General features: G+C 42.1%; 1 pseudogene; it reads left to right on the top strand.

Moving 5' to 3' along the window:
• Positions 1 to 10,476: 10,476 nt before the first annotated feature.
• Positions 10,477 to 11,257, top strand: LOC136388143 (small ribosomal subunit protein uS3-like; annotated as a pseudogene).
• The last annotated feature ends 2,107 nt before the right edge of the window (positions 11,258 to 13,364 follow it).

The raw sequence follows: 13,364 nt of genomic DNA on the forward strand, positions 1-13,364 counted from the left end.
TGGGAAAAGCTTAGTCCTAAAACCAAGCCCCAGGCTACAAGGATTCTGCCTGCCCACAGACTGCCCCCAACACACATTAATATCACCTGGGTGATGGCTTCCATGTGGGCAGTGCCATCTTTAACAAAGTGAGCATAATATATTTTATCTTCCCAACAGAAGGAGATGGAGAACAGAGGTGAATAAGGCTGGTGAGATAGAAACCTTTGATTCTAGGAATACTCAGATGAGTCAGTGACTTTTGCCATCTTTAACAAAGTGAGCATAATATATTTTATCTTCCCAACAGAAGGAGATGGGGAACAGAGGTGAATAAGGCTGCTAAGGTAGAAACCTTTGATTCTAGGAATTCTCAGATGAGTCAGTGACTTTGGGAGCCCTGAATGGAAAAGGAAGTGTTTTTCCACTGTGTGTATTTCTCACCCGCCAAGTGTGAACTAAATGTAATGGCTCACCAGTTCTTGGTTTCATTGTTTCATTACTGTCTGTTCAAATCAAATGCAAACCTGCACAGGCCAGGCAGCTGTGATGGTGGCTGCAGCTACTGGCCATACACTTGGAATTCACTATGCTGGGTGGTAGAGGTGAATTTATAATAGAATTGGGAAAATCTGGCTGGCTGAGAGTAGTAACAAGGCTGATTCTGAGGATAGACGGTGAAAGGAGAGAGAGGCTCTGAATTTGGAGAGTAGATCCTGGCCTAAAATAGGTGTAGGGCATCGAGGTAGGAGGAAAAAAGAGTGTGTAAAGGAAACACCATGTATTAGACAAGGCAGTGGATCCATGGCCAACAGGGAGGAAAAAAGACCATCAACACCCACAACAGAGATCTTTAAGGGATGAGCAGGACCTGAATATTTGGGCAAGGCAGAGTAAGTGGCCCCTATGTCTATAAGAAGTGAGATTGGCTACCTGCCACTTGGATGGTTACCCTAGGCTCATCCATAGTGACATGAGATAGGGTCAGTAGCCCTGGGCACCTTCAGTCTTCAGTGGCAAGTCCCAGCAGGCTGGGCAAGGTTAGGTTTGCGAGCTGTCAGTAGGGTGGAAGAGACTGAACCCTCTCTTGGAGGAGCGAGGGGGAAGCCTACCTTCCAGTGTCCCTTTTTCCCGCAGCAAGGGCATGGCCCTGGCAGGGCCGAGGAGCCAGACAGGCTTTTTGCCCAATGACCTTCTTTTCCACACTTGAAGCAGGGCCCTGATAGAGTCTGAGAGGCCCCTTAGGGGCATTGGAGCCTTTAAGGGCAGCCGCCAAGAGCTGGTATTTTGCCTGATCTCTTTGGGCTCTGTCTGCCTTCTCTTGTTCCTTCTAGGTCATTATAGACCTTAAAAGCCATGCTCAGGAGATCTCATTGAGGGGGTTGAGGGCTCTCCTCTGCCTTTTTAATCTTTTTCCATAATTGGGGGCTGACTGGGAGGTGAAATGAGTGTTAAGAACTGATGGCACCCTCGACCGAATTAGGGTCGATTTGAGTATATTTTTGGAGTGCTTCTGGTAGGCAGGACAGGAATTGGGCCAGATTTTCATCCACTCATTGTGAAATTTCTCAGAGTTTTTCATAATTAACTGCCTTGTGAGTGGCCTTTTGGAGTCCACTATTAAGCAGGCAACCATACAGTTACGAAGATCTCTGCCAGGTTTGCTAATTTGATAGTCCCAATTAGGGTCTTGCCTGGCAACAGCTGCCACTTCTATGGGTTTTTGATTGTCCTATGGAGGTTGTCAGCATGCACCTGTGTGGCCAACCAGACTCACTCCTCCTCAGGTAGTAAAGTGGAGGAGAGGATGATATAGAGGTCAAGCCAGGTCAGATCATATGACTGGGTTAGGTATTTAAATTCCTTTATGTAGGTGTCTGGGTCTGTAGAGAAGGAGCCTAGTCTCTTTTCTGTTTGGGACAGGTCTGAGAGGGAGAACGGGACATGGATTTTTACAATCCTCTCAGCACCTGCTACCTCCTGGAGGGGGAGGATGGGGTTTAGGGGATCATCAGTGTCTGACTCTGAGCTTGAATGATCTCTAGATGGCAGGCAGTTGTCAGCATAGAGAGGAGGAAGAGAGGAAGCAGACGGATGGACAATGTGAACAGCTGGATGGAAAGAAGGAGGGTCAGAATCTGCAGGAGGAGGAGGAGGAGGTTGAGGTGCTGGTGGTGGTGCCACGTGGTCAGAGGGGTCAAAAAGATCAGAGCTTAGAGGAGAGTTGGAGGAAGATGAGGGAGAAGGGTTTCTTGCTAAAAGTATTTGGTAGGTCGAGCAAGAGGAACAGAGGGAGGACCAAGATTGGAGGAAGAAGAAAGCCTGTACACAGGGAATTTCTGTCCAGTGGCAAAAATTATTGAGATCTTTGAGTGTATTGTAATAGAAAGTAGTTTATATTGGGGCCATGCAGCAGGTCCCCATGATAGGTAAAGAAGGTAGATGAGAATTGGGGAGGAAGGAGGAGCATTGCCCTGTTTCCTCTTCCAACCATAGAGAAAGGAAGGGGAAGAATTGTCGGGGTCGTCACCCACGAGAATTCAGTCCCAGTCTGAGGAGTAAGGAGGTTTCTTGGCCAGGCGCCTGGGCTTCTGAAAACATAGTCTGAGTAGACAAGAAACCCCGAGGTCTACCTCCCCAGATATTTAGGGTGAAAACTTTGGAAGAGTGCCTACCGGAAGAAGGGAAGGTCAAGAGGGATCCCTAATCCTGGTCCGGCAGTGGTTCGGAACAGGGTCACGGAGCCGGCCAATCTACCCCTGCTCCCAGGACCAAGCAGAATCAGGGAGTAAGCCCAGAACCTGCTGCCGCTGTCCGCTGCTGCCCTGGTAGTAAGCTTGGGTGAGAGCAGGGGTATCGTCCAGCCAACTGGAGCCCCGTCGGGGCTTTGGCACCGAATGATAGAATCACTCGGAGTCTGAAAGACCAGTGTAACAGGCTTTAATGAAAGGAAACCTGCCGGGCTGTCTCCTAAAGGAGAGCAGCCCCCAGTTCTCTAACAGATAGGGTTAAATAGGGGATTTGAGGGTGGGGGCTGGGAGTCATTAAGGAAGAATGTATCTGTCAGCGATTTATGTAAGATTAACTGTAAATAAGCTAGAGGACCTTCCACACCCTGGTTAGTCACCCAGATGCCCAGGGGGTAGTGTCCTGGAACATACTGTTTGTCAGTGTCCCTTTGTCCATGTTGGGCAGATAAGATATATTATGCTCACTTTGTTAAAAATGACGCTGCCCATGTGGAAACCTGTCGCCCAGGTGATGGTATTGGTTGCCCTTCTTGCTTGGGATGGGCGTAATTATATTAATGTGTGTTGGGGGCGGGCTGTGTGCAGGCAGGATCATTGTGGCCTCGGGCTTGGTTTTGGGACTAAGCCTTTCCCACTCTTTTGATGTGGGGTGGTGCACTCTCATGAAGAATCCCATTATGCCTCAGATAAGTGACTTTGTATCAGAGACTTCCTTGTTTGTATATTGGATTAAAGGTTTTGATTTCTACACTATAAAGTGGGGCAGACCAGGAGCTTGCGCTCTTAGTTCCTGAGATTAACATTAGAGTAGAGAGCATAGAAAGGCCATGTGTAGGAGGCCAGGAGAAGCAGCCAACATGGTGGAGTGCTGAGGGAGAAGCCAGTTTGTGCAGAGTTTGTGTAGGGAGAAGGAAGGAGATGGGTGTTGGGCAGATAAAATGTATTATGCTCACTTTGTTAAAGAGGCCGTTGCCCAGGTGGTATTAATGTGTGTTGGGGTGGGCTAAAGGCAGGCAGAATCCTTGTAGCCTGGGGCTTGGTTTTGGGATTAAGCCTTTCCTACCCTTTTTGATGTAGGGCGGTACAATCCTATCATGCCTCAGAGGGTGACTTTGTATTAGAGACTTCCCTGTTTTGTATATTGGATTAAGGGTTTGGATTTCTACACTATAAAATGGGGACGGAATGAGAGCTTGGCCTCTTGGTTCCTGAGATTAGCATGAGAGAGCAGAGAGAGTAGAGCCAGCAGCAGGAGGAGGCCACGTGGAGGAGGCCAGGAAAAGCAGCCAAGATGGCGGAGTGCTGAGTGAGAGGCCAGTCTGTGTAGAGTTTGTATCTGGGATAAGGAAGGAGATGGGGAACTGAGGAGAATAAGGTTGGTGAGCTAGAAACCTTTGATTCTAGGAAACTCGGATAAGTCAGTGGCTTTGTGAGCACTGAGTGTGACTGGGTTTTGGAGCCCAGTGTGTATTTTTTACTTGCCCGCCGGGTGCAAGCTAGGATTAAAGACTATGGCCCATCAGTTTTTGGCTCTGCTGTTTCTTTGCCGACTGTCCAAATCCAATGCGAACCTGCAAGGGCCGGGCTGCTGTGATAGTGGCCCTGGCCCTGATTACTGGCTTTACAATGGGGAACAGAGGTGAATAAATTTGGTGAGCTAGAAACCTTTGATCCTAGGAAACTCAGATAAGTCAGTGGCTTTGGGAGCCCTCAATGGAAAAAGAAGTGTTTTCTGACTGTGTGTATTTCTTGCCCACCGGGTGCAAGCTAGGATTAAAGAAGATGGCCCACCAGTTCTTGGCTCCTTTGTTTCATTACCGTCTGTCTGAATCTAATGCGAACCTGCACGGACCAGGTGGCTGTGATGGTGGCTGTGGCTACTGGCTGTACAGTCCACTTAAGGGAGGAGGGGGTCATGGCCCCCACCTGAAACCCTCTCAGTGGTCCTCAATAATGGTTGTTTTGTAGCTTAGTTGTAATTTTGTTGTGTTGTGGGAAAAGCTGAGCACAGCATTTACTTACTCCACCATCCTGACCAGGTCTAATTTAATTTAATTTTTGAGTACATAAAACAAGCTATATAAAAAGTTGTACATAGACAACTCTTGGTTCTAGCCCTTTCTAATCTACTCTGTCCCACCCTGTAGGCCATCATTATTCGTTTAGTTTCTGGTGTGCCCTTCTAGTGTTTTTTTTATTCTCTCTCTATATGTTTGTAATATGTATAATACATAAATATACCCACTAATACATACAAACATGTAGTATACAGTATATAGTATAATTTATTAGTATAGTATATACTATATAGCATACATTCTATAGTAGTATATTATATATATATATAATAACCTATAGAATATGTACTATACTGGTAGTATAGTGTATAGTATATAATACACACACACTAATATATGCTGTTCTGCACCTTGCTTTTTCATCTAATAGCCTCTTGGCAATCACTCCCTATGTAAAGATCTTTCTCATTTTTCTTGTACAGTTACATAGTACCCCACTGTGTGAATATACCATCTTTTGTTTAACTGTTCCTTTAATTATGGACATCTAGATTGTTTCTAATCTTCTAATATTACAAATGATTACAATAAATTCATTGTGCTTATGTTATTTGAGATGTCTTCAGTGCAAACATCTAGGAGTGACATTGCTACTTTAAAAGGTAAATGCATATGTAATTTTTTACATATTGCTGAGTGTTCCTTCATAAGGTATGTGCCACTTTGTACTCCCACTAGTAACATAGAAAGGTGACTATTTCCTTACAGCTTCATTGTTAGAGTGTGTTATCCAAACCCAAGTTTTGGATTTTTGTCAGACTGATAGGTAAGAGATCATATATCAGGGCAGTTTTAATGTACATTTCTCCTAACTATGAGTAATATTGAGAATCTTTTCAAATATTAAGAACCTTTTGAATCTTCTTTTCTGTGAACTATATGTTTATTTTCTTTGCCCGTTATTTACTGGGTCATATTGTTTTTTTAATTTACCTAAATCTTACTTGATGCAAGCGAAGTCACTTTTCATATAATTCAAAAGTCAAATCAACAAGGAAACATCATAATACTGCACCTTGCTCCCTCACCCCCAAACTCACTCTAAACCAAAAAGTATTGGTGATCCCTTCAATTTTAACTTTTCATCATAAGCCCCATTGAGTTGACTGGATTGTTTTGGCACCAAAGCATTGTTTTGTTATTGTTCAAGATCAGGGCTGGCCAACTGCTTTTGTTAGAACATGGTGTTAATGAATCAAAGGTGCAGCTTTGATACCCATGTGTGCTGTTGGCTCTACATTGAGAAAAGCTGTTCCCAAGACCAACATGGGGCTTCCCAGCTTTCTTCCATTCATACCTGTCTCAAAAGAACACTCTGTGGGTAAGGAAGGAGCAATGGAGTCATCTCCAAACATAGTTTGCCCAACCCCGGATTCTTTGGAGGCCTAGTGTAGGCTTCTGCTTGGGAATTTCACTGTGAGGTCAGCAGCCAAGTGAGAACCCATGTGTCACACAGGACAGTGTGTAGAGCCTGGCATAGTACTGCTCTCTCAGGAGTGGCAGACGGGGCTCACTGGCGCCACCCAGCAGTCATCCTAAAACGATATGCAAAGTCCCTGGATTAGTTGCCCATTGCTGCATAACAAACTACTCCAAAATGAGGAGCTTAAAACAACAATGAACATACATTATCTCACGTGTTTCTGTGGGGCAGGAACTCAGGAGCAGCTCAGTTGTGCGGTTTTGGCTTATGGTCTCTCATGAGTCTGCAGTCAAGGTCTCTGGCTGGACGTGACGGGGCCCATGTCCAAGATGCTCACTCACAGGGCTGGCAAGCTGATGCTGGCTGTTGGCAGGAAGCTTCAGTTCCTTCCCATGGGGACAGCCATAGGGCTGCTGGAGTACTTTACAACACGATGCCTGGCTTCCCTCAGAGCAAGGGATTGAACAGAAAGCGAGGGGGAAGCTGCAGTGCTTTTCAGGATAGAATCTTGCAGTCACACATCATCCTTTCTGCTGTAGTCTATCTGTTGCAAACAAGTCACTAAGTCTGGCCCACACTCAAGGGGAGAAGAATTAACTTCTACCTTTGGAAGGGAAGTGCCTTAAATAATTTGTGGACACATTTAAAGATAACCACAGTTTCTGAGGCCAGGATGCTTTTTCTCTTCATCTGAAGGGCTGAGAAGCATGTTGACCTGTCTGGTAGACTGGTAGACCCAATGGTAAATCAGAGGAATCAGCCTCCTCCCAGGGTATGGCTTCCCCCTTAGGAACTGATGGTCACCACATCTGCTTTCCTTTAACCTTATTGTAACAATGGATCTGGTTAAAATGCAGATTCGTGGAACTCCCCAAAAGATTTTATTTCATTGGGTCTGAAGGTGAACCTGCATTTTCACAACTATACTTCTCACAAAAATTAGAGGATAATTCAAAAATATGAATATGAAGCAATAAAATATCCCCTAATTTTTGTGAGCAGTATATTTCAGATAAAGTGAGCCCTTTGGCACTGGTCCAGAATGACAGAGCAAGGCAGTGGTTTTTCCAGCATTGTGCTTTCCTTTCGCTCCACAGGCAGGTTGGGTCACACCACTGGACCCCTCAGAGCACTCGGCACTGTACATGATGGGTGGCTGGGTGGGCAAATTCACCAATGATTGAAGCACAGTTGCATCGAATGCGAGATGATGCATCCCGACATTGCCTAACACATTATTCTTGCCAAGAAACATTTAATCTGACTCTCATGAAGCCTTTTGATCTAATTAACAATTCATAAAAAATATCAAGAATGAAGAAATACATTACACAATACCTTGAGAAAATAACCAAATGAATCTAGAACTTGGGGACTTTAATAATGTGAGCAGATTGGACTCTTGAAAGAGCTTATGTCATTGTGTCAGTGGGTGGGGAAGGAACAGGCAGAAGTACTGTCCTAGATCAAGGGTCACCATACTATGACCTGCAGGTAAGTTGTCTATTTGTATAAATAAAATGTTATTGGAACATAGTGATGTTTATTAGCTTACCTATTGTCTATGGTGGGCTTTTGTTCTATGATGTCATAGTTGGGAGACTGCAGCGAAAAAAGGGTGGCCTGCAAACCTGAAGTATTTAATATTCTGCCCTTTCAGAAAAAATATTTACTGACACCTGTTCTAAATTAAAAGAGATAGCCCTGGCCGGTTTGCTCAGTGGGTAGAGTGTCCGCCCAGCATGCATAAGTCCCAGGTTCAAATCCTGGTCAGGTCAAACAAGAGAAGCATCTGCTTCTCTAACCCTCCCTCTCCCCCTCTTTCCCTCTTCTCCTCCTGAAGCCAGTGGCTTGACTGGTTCGAGCATTGGCCCCGGGCACTGAGGACAGCTCAGTTGGTCTGACCATTGGCCCCAGATGGGGGTTGCCAGGTGGATCCCAGTCTGGGTGCATGTGGGCATCTGTCTCACTATCACCCTTCCTCTCAAAAAAAAAAAAAAAGAAAGAAAGAAAGAAAGAAAAGAAAAGAAAAAGAAAGTAAATTAAAGATCAGTGACGATGACAGAATGAGTAATACTGGCTAGCCATTCTCCCATACATGATTAGAACACTGGATGAAATAGATTAAATAATTGTTTTCAGACATGAAATAGTTGGCAGCACGGGACTGGACCCTCTGAGGGAAAGGCTATAAACAAGGTGAGCCTTACAATCATCTAGCCTTTTTACCACAGTCATCTGCTGGATCCCAACCCAGGAAAGAGGGTGAAAACGGGATGCGGAGTCCTTACTGAACTGACCAGACAGATATTAGACTGCTGGGAGGCTTAGGCAGCTGGAATTTGCAGGGCAGAATCTTTTAGAGGAAGAAACTACAGAGAGGAGTTCCAGGCCATGGCGTTCCCTCTGAGTCTTTGGGTAAATACTAAATTCTGCATGTGTAAGGGGAACTCGCACAGAGTTGGGAGATGCTTGAGTTCTGACCAACCACTGTGAAAAGGCCTCATGGGACATTTAGGGTTTTGAGTAGACTATCAGAGAGTTTGTGCCTCATGATTAGGGCTGATCAAACTAGCCCTAATCTGCCTCCATAAAGCTTAAAAGTATGCCTTGAAAAAAAAACAAAAACAAGTTAATCCACACATAAATTAACTACCTATGAAAACAACACTCAAGTCTTGAAAGAAAGACAACAACATAGATACCGTTGACTTTTGATTCCAAGTTTACTAAGAGGTTTTTATTTATTTATTTATTTATTTATTTATTTATTTATTTATTTATTTATTTATTTATTTATTTTTCACCATAAATGGATTCTGAGTTTTGTAAAACACTTTTTGTGCATGTACTAATCTGTAATTAGCATTATGCTTTTTGGTAAAAGACTGGAATATTTCCCCCTAAGTTCAGAGACAAGGAAGGAAATTTTCTTTCAACATTTCTATTTAACATTTTGCTGTGGTCCTAGCCAGAACAAAAAGGCAAAGAAAAAAAAAAAAAACACAAAGCATACATATTGGAAACAAAAATGTAAAGTTATGACCCTAGAAAAATCCTAAGGGTCCTACAAAAAAAGCCACTAACTAAAACCAAAAAGTAACTCTCACAAGAATGCAGAACATAGGTCAATATGTAGAAATTAATTGTATATCTATATTCAGTACAAATAATTAGAATATAAAATACTATTTATGCCTGACCTGTGGTGGCGCAGTGGATAAAGCATTGACCTGGAAATGCTGAGGTCACTGGTTCATAACCCTGGGCTTGCCTGGTCAAGGCACATATAGGAGTTGATGCTTCCAGCTCCTTCCCCCTTCTCTCTCTGTCTCTTTCTCCTCTCTCTCCCTTTCTGTCTCTCTCTCTCTCCTCTCTCTAAAAAAAAAATACTATTTATAATATTAAAAATTAATGTTTTCATATGTTTATATATAAATATACTTATATTAACTGGGTACTGAAAACTGCAAAACACTGTTGAAAGAAATTAAGCTCCAAATGAATGGACAAATTTACCTTGTTCATGGATTAAAAAATTCAATATTGTTAAAATGTCAGTTCTACCTAACAGATTTATAGAATCAATGCAATCCCAATCAAAATCTCAACAGACATTTAAAAAATAGAAACGAGGAAGCTTATTATAAAATGTATTATGAAAATGTAAAGGACCAGAAGATGAAATGATTTTGGAAAAGAAGAATGAATTTGGAGGAGGGCTTACAGATTTCAAGACCTACTATAAAACTATAGTAATCAAGACATTATTATACTGGAATAGTATGAACAATAAACTAGAGTCCAGAAGTAGATCCATTTATGGTCAGTTGATTTTTTTTTTTTAGACAAAGATGCCAAGGTAATTCAATGGGGAAAAATATTGTCTTTTCAACAAATGGTTCCAGAAGAACTGGATATATGCATTAAAAAAAACACCCTTAACTCCTATGTCACACTATATATAAAAATCAACCCTTGATGAATTATAGGCCTATCTGTAAAAGATAAACAATAAAACTTCTAGAATAAAACATAGAAGAAAATTTTTCTAACCTTATGGTAGGCAAAGATTTCTTACACAGGGTACAAAAAGCACCAATCCTAAAAGAAAATATAAATAAATTGTATTTTATCAAAATTAAAAACTGCTCTTCAAAAGACACCATTTAAGAAAATGAAAAACCAAGTTACTGATTAGAAGAACACATCTGTGCCTTTCATTTCAGCAGTGCACAGCAGTAGGATGGCAGTGCACATTTCCAAGAATAGGAAATTTTTTGCTGATGGCATCCTCAAAGCTGAACTGGATGAGTTTCTTACTCGGGAGCTGGCTGAAGATGGCTACTCTGAAGTTGAGGTCTAAGTTACACCAACCAGGACAGAAATGGTTACATATTTTGGCCTTCAAGATACAGAATACTCTTGGTGAGAAGGGCCGTCAGATGCAGGAATTGACTGCTGTGTTTCAGAAGAGATTTGGTTTCTCTGAGGACAATGGGAGTGTCATGCTGGAAAGGTGGCCACAAGAGGCCTGTGTGTCATTGTCCAGGGACAGCCTGAGTTGCAGACCGCTAGGAGGCCTTGCTGTGCAGAGAGCCTACTGTGGCGTGCTGGCATTTATCATGGAGAGAGGGGCCAAAGGCTGTGGGGTTGTGGTGTCTGGGTAACTCCAAAGATAGAGGGTTAAATTCATGAAGTTTGTTGATGGTCTGATGATCCACAGGGGGGACCCTGCTAACCACTACACTGACACCACCATGCACCATGCGTGGCTCAGGCAGGGTGTGCTGGGCTTCTAAGTGCAGACCATGCTTCCTTGGGACCCAAATGGTGATACAAAACCTAAGAATCCCATGCCTCACCACGTGAGCATTGTGGAGGCCAAAGATGAGATATTGCCCACCACCCCCATCTTGGAACAGCAGGGTGGGAAGCCAGAGCTGCCTGTCCTGTTCCAGCCAGTACCCACAGCACAGCAGGGTCTCCTTGGCAGCTGGATGTGGGGTTTGGATGTTGCTCTATAAAGACCTTTAATAAAATATTTTTTTAAAATGTGTTTTTAATTATGTATTACAAATATATTCATAATATGTAAAGCTGGCAAAGGACTCAAATGTATAAATCAATAATAAAAATATGACCCAATTCTTAAAAGGACAAATATTTAAACAAACATGTTAATAAAGTCCATATATAAATACATATACATATGAGCAATAAGTACATAAAAAGTTATCAGCGACCTGCAATTTCAGACCACAATGAGATATCACTACATACCCCGTAAAATGACAAACAGTAAAAAGACTGATAATATTAAGCATTGGTGAGGATGTGACCTCACTATTATATGAGAGTCCTAATCTCTCTCATATATATTCCTGGTGAGGATTAAAAGAGAATGTTAATTTTACTTTAGGAAAAATATTTTAAATAGACTAAAGAGAAATAATAACCAAATGCAATGTGTGAATCCCAGTTGCATCCTGATTTGTGAAAACAAAAGTATAAAATATATCCTTTAGATGATTAAGAAGTTTTGAATATGGCCTGGCTATTAGATAATATTATAGAATTACTGCTGATAGTTTTTGGTGTGATAATGCCAATGATGGGATTCAAATATGTAACTTAACAACTGATTCTCTGTCCTAATAATTGTTTTAAGTATTAAAAAACGATATACCAAAAGATAGTTTATTATTTCATGCATTTAATACTTAAATAAGAACAATAAAGGAGCTACACAAAACTAGATTATAAGAAAGTTTTAAAATATTCATGAAAAATATTAAATAACACCTGACAAAAAAAACAAGAAAACTGTTATTAAAGATACTTCCAGTATATTCAGTGGGACACTTGAATCCATGTAAATACAATAAATTAAAATTAATAAAAATAAAAAAATTAAAAAAGATACTTCCAATGACAGACTGTCACCCCCTGATTGTTTGGCACTTTTTCTCTTTACGTTTTATGTTTGTTTACTGAAGTAACAAACACAAGGGAGTCAAAATATAGAATTTCATCAAAGGTATAGTGAGTTTTATGAAATTAATAAATATTACAAGCATAGTTCTGTCAAATTTTTTTTCACTTATGGATGGGATCAACATTACTACGTATGCTTAGAATATGCTCTTGCACAGATAAACATTAAAAAAGAGTAAGGAATGTAAATTTGTGATTTCCACATTGGGTGGCTGCCCAGGCATCCACCTAAGAGAGAACCCTGATTACAAGTGCCATTTTAGGAACGACATCAGAGTAATGGTGGCATGAGAGATACTCCTGATTCCTCCCCTTGAAATTTCAACAAATTGAACAACTATAACACAGTGAAGGAACCCCAGCTGGGCTCACAGGTGTATTTGAAAGATCCACATACCAAATGAACTAAAGGTGAGGTGGGGCGGAAAGGGGGTCAGAAGATAAAATGCAACTGCGGTGGGTTTTGGAGAGAAGACACAAATCTGGAGTGACTGATTTTTTTTTCTCTCTGCTTGACTATGGAGAGGAGGGAAGCTTAGGCTCTCTGGATTTGTCTGAGGGGTACAAAGAGGGAAACTTGGAGTGACTGGGTCTCCTTCTGCCAGGAGAGGTGGTGAGACAGAGGTGCAGAGGGGGAGATAAACCAAAGTGGCCAGGGCTTGGGGTCATGGCCAGTACTCCATGGTCTGCCTGCAGCTTGCACTTGGCACAGACAGAGGCCACTAAGGTGTGACCCCCAGCCTCCCAGATTCCACCTCCCTTGTCTTGTGGTATGGAAAGTGGCAGAGACAAACCCCCACAGCTAGCTCTCCACAGCCTCTCTCTCCCTGAAGAACAGAGGTGTTCTATGTCCAGTCTTCAGGTCAGGGGAAAGCTGTAAAGCCCTCACAACATGCCCCACCTACCACTGTGATGGTGGCCCTGCCTATATCATTGCAACAGCAACACTTTAGTGGACAGCTCAGGAAACTTACAGAGCAAAAAGTTGTAATTCAGTGACACCTACTGGAAGAAATCTCTCAAAATTGAAGTTTATTTTTTCTTTTTCCCCCCTTTTTTGCTTTTTTCCTTTTTTTTTCTTTCTTATTCATTTTTCCTTTTTGAATTTTACTTTTAAAATTTTTATTCTTGTTTTTT

Source organism: Saccopteryx leptura, chromosome 1 (assembly GCF_036850995.1).
Source record: "Saccopteryx leptura isolate mSacLep1 chromosome 1, mSacLep1_pri_phased_curated, whole genome shotgun sequence".
NCBI classification, from domain to species: domain Eukaryota; kingdom Metazoa; phylum Chordata; class Mammalia; order Chiroptera; family Emballonuridae; genus Saccopteryx; species Saccopteryx leptura.